This window comes from Leucopleurus acutus (genome assembly GCF_964270905.1).
Source record: "Leucopleurus acutus genome assembly, chromosome: 17".
Lineage (NCBI taxonomy): Eukaryota > Metazoa > Chordata > Mammalia > Artiodactyla > Delphinidae > Leucopleurus > Leucopleurus acutus.
In genome coordinates, this window is record NC_139159.1 from 74,098,828 (window position 1) to 74,110,808 (window position 11,981).

Below are 11,981 nucleotides of genomic sequence, written 5' to 3' on the forward strand. Positions count from 1 at the left end.
CTGCACTGCAGCCGGCGGGACCTCTCTGTTCAAGGCACCTCAGTATTCCCTCCATTCCTAGGTAAGGACCAGGCTCCCCGGGATCGTACCACACCCTGCAGGGTCTCCCCCTAGCCCCCTTCCAGTTCGTGTGTACCGCCAGGGATTAAACCGTTTAACTGCTGATTAGGCACGGTTAACACTTTAGGTGCTGGATCGTTGGGAGGTCCCTGGGGCTCTAGGGGTGAAGAGCTGGGCCACTGGGGGAGCACTCAGGGGGATGAGGCAGTGGCTAAAGTTACCAAATGGTACAGAAGTATTTCAGTATTTTAATACCTGGCTTAGAGGTAACAGTACATTTGGTCAATTATCATCTGTGTACCCACCTCCTTTATTCTACCATACTGGCTTTATTCTAGTTGCTGGAACTTTCTACACTCCCTCCAGTCAAAGGATACTCTTTCTTCCCCAGCTCCTACTCATCCTTCAGGTCCCAATTCAAGATTCCCTTCCTCAGGGAAGTCCTCCCTGCTCACCTCTGGGGCCAGCAGTCTCCCCTTTCATCCTCCAGTGGAACAATGTTTGTTTCCTCCTTGCTTCATTTCTGATTCTATGTGTGTTTCTGGTTTTGCTCAACATTATATTCCCAGCACGTAGTGGTGGTACGTAGTAGGTGTACAACAATAATTTTTGTTGAAGGAGTAAAATGTGAATTGAGTTAATAGATTGAACTTTAAATATTCGACATCATTTGCTCTGCGGGGTATTTCCTCTTTTTGTTTTGTAATGATTTGGCATTATTAATTTATAAATAATGGTTTATCTTTGCAGGCACACTGGGTCCGAGTCTAATGTGTTATCTGGAGGATCTGGTTCATATCCATCCTACAGAGGCCATTTTGCTCATTTGTAGTGCCTCAAACATCTGGCACTCAATAGCAAACAAGGCTTAGACAAATATTCCCAGCACGGCCTACCATGTGGATAAGAATCACGCCAATGTAGTCAGCAGTGATGCAGAGGAAGACACAAAGTGCTGAGACCAGCAGGGTAAAGTTGAGGAGCTAGTCAAGAGCTTCATTTACTGAGCCCTCGTCTAGCTCCTGGGGTGTGGGAATGAATAGGACAGAGCAGACCTCTGACTTCACGGAGTTTATTTCCTGGTGGGGAAAGATATGTTCTAATCAGTAGGCAAATGAACAAACAACAGTACCAATCGTGGCAAGTTTTTTTTTTTTTTTTTTTTTTTTTTTTTTTTTTTGCGTTACGCGGGCCTCTCACTGCTGTGGCTTCTCCCGCTGTGGAGCACAGGCTCCGGACGCGCAGGCTCAGCGGCCACGGCTCACGGGCCCAGCCGCTCCGCGGCATGTGGGATCTTCCCGGACCGGGACACGAACCCGTGGCCCCTGCATTGGCAAACGGACGCTCAACCACTGCGCTACCAGGGAGGCCCCGTGTCAAGTTTTGAGAAGAAAATAGAGTGATTTGATAGAGAGAAACTCGGAGTGGTGGGGAAGCTACTGTTGAGGGTGGTCAGGGAAAACTTCCTGACCAAGTTTTTATTGGTCAAGCTGTGAAGGTTCAAAGGGATGAGGACTCAGCTGCAGAAGAGTCCGAGGAGGACAATTCCAGGCAGAAGAAATAGCCAAGTGCAAAGGACCAGAGCTCGAAAAGAGCCAGCTGGCGACACCATTAGACTCAGTTTTCTCATCTGTAAAATGGTGACAATGGTACCTACTGGCCGCAGCGGGTGTGGTTATTATTGTCAAGATTATGATTTTCTTTCAGCTCAGGAGTACTTTCAACAAAGCAGATGCTTTCAGTCAGTCAGGGAAACAAATTTGTTAATTATATGTTGTGACTTTCAGTGGAGGATATGGTTTAGACCCTAAGAACTGGTAACGGCACCAGCCTCTTAACACACACACACACACACTGTACCCACACGGGATGATTTCGGCTGTGACTGTAGGATTTCGGCTCCCCGCCAGTGCACAGAGAGAGTACAGATTTTGGCATTTCAGGCTCCGAGCAAGCTTTCGGCTCGCTTTCCCCGCAGTCTGTGGGAGGAGCCGGCTGTCAGTGGCACAGAAGGAGGGGGGCGAGGCTGTGGGTGGGGACTGGGCTACTTGATTAGCATACTCCGCTCAGCGCTGGGAAGTTTCCTCCAAATTTCCTCTGCACTCTCCTTGGGGAGGTAAGAGAAGAGCTTGCAGCCAAGACTGGGTACTTTAAGGTAGCACAGATACCAAGCCAGGGCGTGCGCAAGGAATCGTGTGGGAGGGAGAGAGCATCACCTGTGGAGTGAGGCGAAACAGGTGTTTCCTGGGGGAACAGAAGAAGCAGGGGAAAGACAGCCCGCAGAATTTAGAGGACTTGTCTATGTTATGCCGCTGCTAGGAGAGTGTATGGCACTGGATTTTTAAAGTCTTCTTTATCTCAGTTCACGGCGACACCATCCTTCCAGCTGCTCAGACCAAAGGTGTGCCGTCATTGTTGGCTTTTTTCGTGGTTTCACGTCCCACATCCCATCCATCAGGAAATCCTATTGGTTCGACCCTCAGAACACATCCAGAGCCTGACCAGACCACTTCCCCTGCACTGCATTACCTCGCTCAGGGGTTATTGAAAGGCTCTCCTTGCATGTCGCCTGGTTCTGCCCCCGTCCCTCAACACGTGGCCGAAGGGACCCAGTTAGAAGTAACTCATGTGGAGGTGATTGCCCCGGAGCTGTGGAGCCTAAGCTTCAGGACCCCTTCCTTGCAAGCGCCTCAGACAACGTTCTGGGAGGGACAGCACAATGTTCGGTATAGTTCTGTAATATCTGTAAAAGTAAGCTTTCCACTGCAGTTGGCTAAGACTGCTGTCTCTTTCCACTCTGATTGCCTTCCCTGGTACTTCCCTCCTGATGGACAGTGTTGGGATGGCTGGGAGAATTTGGGGAAACTCACAAAGACGTGGGCATCCGTGAGCTGGGCGTGCATTTTTGTTTGCTGGGATATATTTTATGTGGTTCACCATAACTTCCATATATAGGAAATGTATTGCCAGCCACCCCAGCGTAGGCATGGCTTTTACAAAGACTCCTTCCACCCCTGAGCCAAAACAGAGACTGTTGGTGACAGGAGCGTGTCCTACGGTGCCCAGCCCCAGCAGTACATAGGCATTAGATGCTGCACCCGTTTCCTATGGCTGCTCTAACAGATGACCACGGTATCGGTGGCTTCAAACAACAGGAATTTATTCTCTCGTTATTCTGGAGCCCAGAAGTTTGAAATCAGCATTACTGGGCCAAAATCCGGGTCTCGGCAGGGCCGCGCTTCTGTTGGAGGCCCTGGGGGAGAATCTGTTTGTTGCTTCTTCCAGCTTCTGGTGGCCACTGGCATGCTTTGGCTTGTGGCTGTGTAACTCCCGTCTTTGCCTCCATGGTCACATCGCCTCCTCCTCTTCTGTGTGAGTCTAATCTCCCTCCACTGCTCTCTCATGAGGGTACTTGTCACAGTGCAGGGCTCACCCAGATAATCCAGGAAAACCTCCTCACCTCAGGATCCTTAACTTAATTACAGTGTGGTCCAGTGAGATGTAGACAGACCGTTTTTGTGCCTTATGCCAAAGACGGTGTGTCTTTCCCCTGGAGAACAGTAAGGGATGAAGATTCATAATCAAGAACTTCTTTGGCCATTTTTGGCTCCTGTGAGGGGAGCCAGCTGGAGATAAAGCCAACACACAGAAGAAGGAAGGGCCTGGAGAAGCAGAGAGAAATGGAGCTAGAATCCTCATGACATGTATGAGCTCCTGGATCACACACAGCCTGAAGCCCCCTCCCCTACCTCTGGCCTTTTCAGTTATGAAACCCAATCATTTCCTTTCTTTCAAGCCAGTTTGAACTGGATGTCCTGTCACTTACATCAAAAAGAGTTCTCATTGATATTCTCTTTAAGCCTCAGTTCCTCATCTAAAAAAGGTTAAAATACCCTACAGAATTATGATAAAATTTTAAACAAGATGACATATATAACACATGTATGTTGGTTCCTGGTACATAGAAATTCTCCTTGTGAATGATGACTGTTAATATTTAACAATTTATTATCATAAGCGAAGAACTAATAGAACTTATATAAGGCTGGGTATGTTTGGGTTATATTTATTAAAAACATAGAACTTTACTAGAACCCAACTCTACTCAATCCTGAAACTCCACTGTAAGAACTCCTTTGAGCATTTGCCCATCCTGTGCGTGGCTGCCTCCTGGGACTTGGCCTCTTCACTGCCAAAAAGGCAATCCATTCCATTCTGTCCTCAGATTGCGCTGAAACCTGTCTCCACCCACTGATCCTGGTTCCACTTGTTTTGGGGGTGGAGCGGGGAGTAGAAAGAGTCTAACGCTCTGTTTTATACTATTCTTGATTCTCCAGTAGATTCACCTTTGGAAAACTTGTATGTTTTCAGTCTTCTGTGTCATATCCCCTGTCTTCTCAAGCCTTGAGGATCACACTGGTTTAGGTGATGTACATGTGTACATGGGCACACGTACAAACATCAACAGAGCAAGTTACTTGTGCACACACATCCACATGCATACTTACACGCAGCCATGTGCGAGATCAGGTCCTCCCAGCCTGGGCTCAGTTCCAGGAACTGTTGGTTTGCTTCCACACACTGCACATGTGTGCTGTGTACAGCTTCTGGGCAATGGAATTGCATCAGGAGGTATTTTTCTAATTCTCTCTTCTGGCGGCTTTGTATGAGATCCCTCGGCCAAAACTTTCCTGAGCAGACCCTCCGATGGACAACTCGTCTCGGAACATGGCAGCAGGGCAGGGAGCAGAGGGAGTGTGCCCGGAGGAGAGTGGCTTGTGTGTGCATGCACGTGTCAATGGTGTGTCAACGGTGAGTCCTGGGCTGCAGGATTACCTGTTGTGTCCATGGATCCACAACTTCAAAGTCTCTTCAAGAAACCTCCTCCTTGGGACTTCCTTGGCGGCGCAGTGGTTAAGAATCCCCCTGCCAATGCAGGGGACACGGGTTCGAGCCCTGGTCCAGGAAGATCCCACATGCCGTGGAGCAACTAAGCCCGTGCACCACAACTACTGAACCTGCGCTCTAGAGCCTGCGAGCCACAACTACGGAGCCCATGTGCCTAGAGCCCGTGCTCCGCAACAAGAGAAGCCACTGCAATGAGAAGCCCGCACACCGCAACGAAGAGTAGCCCCCGCTCGCCACAACTAGAGAAAGCCCGTGCGCAGCAACAGAGACCCAACGCAGCCAAAAATAAATAAATTAAAAAAAGAAACCTCCTCCTTATTGGGGGTCTGGAGCAGTTTGGGGTGGCTTCTCCACATTCCAGGTGGAGGGGGAGAGCAGCTGAGTGTGGAGGGGGGTGTGATGGAGAGACCAAACCACTGGGGGAGGAATATGGGAGAGATGGGAAGCACAGTTGGTGGTTGTCTTCATGGGTGATCATTGATCTAATCCCTACTCAACAACTGCTGAGTGCCTTGGCAGGCTGCGGGTAGATCCTCATCTCATCAGGGTAAGTTCAACTTCTATTAATCGAGCACCTTCTGTGTTCTGGTCACAGGGCTGGGAGCTGGAGATGCAACAGGAAGTAGAAGCATAGACCTCAGATGCAGCAGGGCTCACAGTCTGTTGGAGGAGGTGCACTCCTCCATTACACCTCCATAATGTAAGACCATTAATCACACATCCAGGTGAAGTTGTGGCTGAGGTGCTAGAGTGGGGTGAGCTGTGGAGGATTTAGGGCAATTCGGGGAGACTTCTAGGAGGCGGTGATTGTAGGTGCTGAGACCTGAAAGATACACAAGAGTTTATTAAATAAGGAGCATTTTAAGCAGCAGGAATTGCACATGGAAAGGCCTGTGACCAGAGTGTGTGTTATGGGCTGAATTGCCCAGCAGCATCCAAGTTCCCGGTACCTCCCGAGGTGCCCATCCGCAGTGCATGGTGAGGGAAGGCGGCACCCAGTGTGGTTTGGGCAGATGAGAGGGGCCTGCGGTGTGGCCTTGTGAGTGGGTGGGTGTGCAGGGTAAGTGGGGAGAGTGAATCCATCTTCCCATTTTCCAGATCCATGCACCTCACCATTTTTTCTGGAGTGGCTACTGGATGGTGGACACTTTGTGAGGCCCTCTGTTGAGAGAAGGGAGAAAAAAGCTAGCTCCTGCCTTCACATTGCAGCTCTAGCATTAACTAGCTGTGTGACCTTTGGCAAGTTGCTGAACCTCTCTGAGCCTCAGTTTCCTGGTGTTTAAAAGGATACCCCTCTGGTGGTAGGGTTGTTGGGGGGATTTAGCTGGGATGATGTCACGTGCTTCGCACATCGTATGTCCCCCAAGAACGGTGGTTAACACAATAACATGTCACGCACGTGCCAAGCTCAGGCACAGCTTTTGCCGAAGGCCTCTGAAAATCTGGTCTCAAGGGAAAAATCCTTTGCTACCAAATCTCAGGGTTAAATCTCTCCCTCCTTCTTGGCTTCCAGCCACTGGGGAAGGTTAACTTTGCAAATTCTCTTTGAGATGCAAAATCCGACCGGCTGTCTTTGGGTCTCCCTCCCCCACCCCATCCCTTCCTGGGGCAGACACAAGGAACTCATCAGACATTCGAAGGCGGGAACTGTACATTTTCAACAGTTGAGATGCAAAGGCGGGGGGGGGGGGCGAAACGAAATTAAATCCAGTAATTAAGTTCTAATTGCGCAATTACTTCACTTTGTGGCTCTGTGCCAGGGTTGGGAGTCTTGCTCTTATAAATGGTGTTTTTGTGCAAACTGAAGGAGGGGGAGGTGAGGGAGAGGGGGCTAAGGTCGTGATATCTGGGGCTAGGGAAACAAAGGCATTTATAAATTACGGCATCTCGTCAATGACCTGATGTCAATGTTCTGATTGTCAGGGTGTGAGGTGGACTGGCGAATTGGGGGCCTTTGCAGAACTAAAATCGGTGACTATACTGAGCTCTGGGCTTTCTTTAAGCAATTGCCACTTGAAGCAAGTCTGTCTTCTAGTGAGAAGCCTGGGGTGGACATGTTTCTGTTCACATCTGGGGTGGGGACCCTCTCTGCAGGCTGGCAATTTAGACCCTTGGGGTTGACGTGGGGCAAGGAACCATGGAAGTGCCCAGGCCAGGCCACCCTGCAAGGCTTCCAAAGAGCCAGGAGGGGCTTGTAGGGGTCAGCCCACACAGTGGATCCATACTTGTGCCCTGAGAAGATTTGGGGGAAAGAGAATCTGCTGCTTCAATTAGTGGATTCCATGGGCTATTTCTTTGCTTCTCATTTGTTCACTCATTCATTCATTCACTTACTCACCTGCACATTTTCCTCATTTGCTAATTCTGTAACTATTTATGAGGCATCTAATTTGCACAAGGCACTCTGCTTGGCATGATGGGGGAAACAAAAATGGTTTAAGATGGGTCCTGCCCTCAAGGAAGAGGGAGATAAGACTCGTGTAAGATGATCTGGTATTTATTGAGTACCTGCTATCTTAGGCAGCTCAGGCAGCTGTAACAAAATTCCACAGACTGGGTGGTTAAACAACAGAAATTTATTTCTCACAGTTCTGGAGGCTGGGAAGTCCAAGATCAAGGTGCCAGCTGATTCAGTTTCTGGTGAAGACTCTCTTCCTGCCTTACAGAAGTCTGCCTTTTTGCTGTGTCCTTGCATCGTGGAGAGAGAGAGTGAGAAAGCCCTCTTGTGTCTGGTCTTATAAGGGCACTAATCCCATCATGGGAGCCCCACCCTCAGAACCATATCTAACCCTAATCACCTCCCAAAGGCCCTGTCTCTAAATACTATCACATTGGGGGTTAGGGCTTCAACAAAGGAATTTGGAGGAGACATAAACATTCAGTCCACAGCACCTACTATGTGCCAAGGGTTACCTCTGGTGCTTTACACAGGTTATTGGGTTATTGTTAAACCTCATGACATCTCTCTGAGGTACGTATCACTACCATTTTCATTTTGCAGATGAGGCAATTGGTACTTAAGAGAGGTTAAAATGCTCCCCTCCCCAAGGTCCTATAGTAAGTCAGCCTGCAAGATCGGGGACTGGATCCTAGCTGAGTTCTGATTCAGAAGGCTGTGACCTTTTCCTGAGCTCGAGGTAGGTGATATGTGTTCCGAGAGGGATGAAGCCACACCAGGAATGATGAAAACACAGACACAAACAAGAACATGGCTGTCCCCGCTCTCTCCCTCCTCTCCAAGGAAGAAACTACAAGCGAAATGGGGAGAATGAAGAGGATCCGTCCCTGAGGGAGGATGGTGGGCTCGGCCCCTCTGGCAGGAGCCCCGGCACCCTGGCTGAGCAGCTGGCATGGCAGCCGTGGGGTGTCCTGGGCTTCCACCAGCTGAGCCCCTGCCACGTCACATAGGGGTGCCAAAATCATGCTCCAGTGGGTTGCCAAAGATAAAGAATTGCTCGGGAGGGAAATTCATATTATATGTTGCAGCCAACACAAAAGCTCCGGAACTCCAGCTATAAAATAAATCAAACGCAGGCATAAGAACCACCTGCATCGTTCAGAGGAAGCTTCCAGATCAGAGCCACAGAAAGGAAGCAGAGGGGGGAAAGATGAACATCTCAGTCCCGCCCCCCTCCCCCCTCCCCCACCCCCCGCATCATCTGGCCTCCCGCTGCATTTCCAGCCTTATCTGCTGCTGCCGCATCTCCAGATGGAACTGATGTTCAGCCGCACAGGACTGCATCCCCCACCTCGCCCTCCAGATGCTCTTGCTCTGCTGGTCCACCTGGCAAGCTCATTCTTCAAGGGTCTGCTCCAGAATCACCTCTCTTGGAAAGCTTTCATCAACCACATCCTTCCCCAAGACAATTTATTGCCTCCTTTCCTATGACCAGCCTAGGGCACTGCAGTCAGGATCACGGGCTGAGCCAGACCTGGTGTGACTCCCACATCTGCTACTTGCTCTGTGACCTTGGGCCAAGTGCCTCAGTTCTCTGGGCTTCAGACTGCTCATCTGTGCCCCCTCAAAGGGCTGTTTTTCTCAGGCGAATATTTCTTGTGTGCCCATTGGGTGCCAGGTGTTGTGCTCAGTGCCGAAGACACAGTGGCAAACACGGCAGACAGAGTTTTCTGAGGCTTTGACACAGTAATTTATGTTAAGAACTTAGCACCATTCCTGGAACTTAGAAAGAGCTCAATCAGTCACTCGTTATAATGGTTGTCCTGCAGGATTTTGTATGAATGTCTGCTCTAGGATTTATTGCATTGTCTTGGCATTCTTTCTGTCCATGGGCTCTTCTGCACAGGCTGTGAGTACCCTGTCTTATTTGGCCCTTTATGCCCAGTGCCTACCCAGTTCCTGACTTGTTGCAAGCTTCCCATCACATTTTGTTACCAGAAGGTATGATTGAAGATGGAGACCCAGCAGCTATCAGCTCTTTGGCTACCGAGGTGTCTGCAAAATGATATCTAAAGGCAGTGGGTGGAGGAAAAATCATCATGAGTCGAGGGCTGCTAACTTTTCCCGGGGGATTTGTCCTGGTGCCAGAAAGGAATTTCTTGTTTAGAAATATTGCAACTGGAGTGAATCTTCATGTCCTCTTTCTTCTCTTTCTCCTGCTCCAGCCTCCCGAGGTGGAGCACATCTGGATCAAACCAGAGCTGCGGTTTTCAGTTCCCTGCCCCAAGCAAAGTTCCAAGTGAGAGAGAAGAAAGGAAAAAAGGATAAGCTTAGACCTTAATTTATCTTTTACTCTGATTTCCTGGTAGCACTCTTTTACAATGGTGTTTCAATGAAATAAATATATTTGGCTATGATGGAAACTGCAAAAAAAAAAAAAAAAAGGATAAGCTGGTGAGAGAAGGGATGAGGTGGTGCGGCAGGGGAAGAAAGGGAGACACTGGAAGGTGACAAGAGGGAAGAAAGGATGCCAATGCATCCTGGTGCACGGGAAGCACACGTGCCTTCACAGGCCGAGCTCACTTGGGAGGATGTTCCATAGGGCTTCTCTCCACTCTTGCTGCTGCTGCCCTGGTGAAGCCCTTCCTTGTCTCTCCTGGGGCTGTTGGGACATCAACTCACTGGGTTCCCCGCCTCCAGGCCACCCTCCACCCTGCAGTCCATGGATATGATGATAGCTCATACTTCTTTCTATGATAATCTGACAGCATCATTCCTCCACTCTAAAGAGCCCACCATGGTTCCCCAGTCCCCTTAGACCAAAGCTCCTTGGAATTTCACATAAGACTCTCTGTGCTCTGGCTCCTGTCAGCTTCTGGCTCTGCCACCTTTTTATCTCTATTGCTGCCCCCCAACCTCAGCCCTGCCAACTACCTGGCTTTGTACCCTGGGCTCCTGTCATTCTGATCTTCCTGTAGCTCCCTGAATGCATTACTTGGTTCTCCCTTCCCTTCTTGGCAGACATCTACTTATTTGTCAAGACCCTGTCTGGACATCACAGTCCCCTTGAATTCTTTCCTGACTTCCACCCACATCCCTGGCCCCCTGTATAATTATCCACTGGAACCATTACAACCTCCCTGCATGGCGATGGCAACATTTGAGTGCACTTCATCCTAGCAGCTAACACTTGCTGGTGCCTACTGGGTGCCAGCATTGAACTAAAGGCTTTATAGCATGATTTACTCGAGGCCTCAAAAGCAACCATGAGGTAGGTGCTGTTATTACTATCTCCATTTTGAGATGGGGCAACTAAGGATCAGCAAAGGTGATTAACTTGCCCAAGATCACACAGCTAGTGAATTCAGAGTACACATTTGAACCCAGGTCTGTCTAATTCCAAAGCCCATGCTCTTAATCACTGTTCTCTGGAGTAGAGAATTTCAGATGGTGATCTTTTTCAAGTTAGGGATGAATTTTCTCTGTTCTTGAATCCCCAGCACAGTATCTAGCACCTAAGAAAACAATTAAAATTAGTTGAATGAGTTGGTGATTATTATGCCTGTTTTACAGATGAGGAAACTGAGACTCAGAATAATTAAACAATTTGCCTAAGGCCACCCCACTGGCAAGTGATTGATCTGGAACTGGGGCCCAGGATTGTCTGGGTCCAGATGATGTTCATCTCACCACCCCATACTGCCCATGAGGGGCCTCTCCCTCATACAGGAAAGCTGTCATTTGGAACTTAAAGACAACAACATCAACAATACAATAACCACAACCATAACCTCCGAAAACCTTTTTTCATGGCTAACCCCAATGCTGTGAAAGCATCACAGACACAGATGCAAGGCTATGGGTGCAGAGAAAAGGAAGGAGCCAGCCTCAGCATCATCAGAGTCAGGCACCATTGGCAGCAGCATCGTCCCCAACGTTGATGGCTCGGTACATGAGAGGCGTGCTGCTAAATGCTCCATCACTGTGAGTCTGTTAAATCTTCATAACCAGAGGTACTGTTTGAATCATTATTAGAAGAAGGGGTAACTGAGGCTTAGACAGGGGGAGTAACTTCTCTGGAGCTGGCAGAAACCCAACTGTTTCTCTCTGGCCTCAGAGCCTGTGTTCTCAGGTCTGTGTACACAGTCTTCCTTCTGCTCTGTTTTTGCTTCTGCTGGAATTGGCCATCAGCTGGACAGAGCCAAAGTGTCAGAGTTTTGCCACTGGCATAAAATGAGGGCACTATTGTCTTTTGTTTTGTAAATAATCTCTTTCTTTTTCTTTTTTAAAATTTTTATTGAAGTATAGTTGATTTACAATGTAGTGTTATTTTCTGCTGTATAGCAAAATGAATCAGTTATACATATACCCACTCTTTTTTAGATTCTTTTCCCATGTATGTCATTACAGAGTATTGAGCGGAGTTCCCTGTGCTATACAGTAGGTCCTTATCTCCCAATTTATCCCCACCCCCCGCCAGGGCACCTTGTTGAAAGGAGAAATGCTGGGCCAGCTGTTGCCTTAGTGACTGGCCTTGATTCTCCTGAGACACCAAGAAGAGTGACAATTCATGGGGACACTGCTGTTGTTTTGAATCCACCGAAAGACTTTACGG